The sequence below is a fragment of the Triticum dicoccoides genome, chromosome 4A, assembly GCF_002162155.2.
Source record: "Triticum dicoccoides isolate Atlit2015 ecotype Zavitan chromosome 4A, WEW_v2.0, whole genome shotgun sequence".
Taxonomy (NCBI): domain Eukaryota; kingdom Viridiplantae; phylum Streptophyta; class Magnoliopsida; order Poales; family Poaceae; genus Triticum; species Triticum dicoccoides.
In genome coordinates this window covers 520,164,619-520,165,328 of record NC_041386.1, presented here as the reverse complement: position 1 = coordinate 520,165,328, position 710 = coordinate 520,164,619, and positions in this window count along the sequence as shown.

Genomic DNA, 710 nt, shown 5'->3' with positions numbered 1-710 from the left:
CCCCGGTACTCCAAAACTTATCCGAAACGACCCTAACCATTCCGATGTCTGAATGTAGTCTTCCAATATATGAATCTTTATGTCTCGACCATTTAGAGACTACTCGTCATGTCCATGATCTCATCCAGGACTCCGAACAAACTTCGGTTCATCAAAACACGAAACTCATAATACAAATCGTCTTCGAACGTTAAGCGTGCAGACCCTACGGGTTTGAGAAGTATGTAGACATGATCGAGACATATCTCCGGTCAATAACCAATAGAGGAACCTGGATGCTCATATTGGCTCCTACATATTCTACGAAAATCTTTATCGGTCAAACTGCATAACAACATACGTCATTTCCTTTGTCATCGGTATGTTACTTGCCCGAGATTCGATCGTCGGTATCATCATACCTAGTTCAATCTCGTTACCAGCAAGTCTCTTTACTCGTTCCATAATGCATCATCCCGCAACTAACCCATTAGTCACAGTGCTTGCAAGGCTTATAGTGATGAGCATTACCGAGAGGGCCCAGAGATACCTCTCCGATACACGGAGTGACAAATCCTAATCTCGATCTATGCCAATTCAACAAACACCATTAGAGACATCTGTAGAGCAACTTTATAATCACCCAGTTACATTGTGACATCTAATAGCACACAAGGTGTTCCTTTGGTATTCGGGAGTTGCATAATCTCATAGTCTGAGGACCATGTACA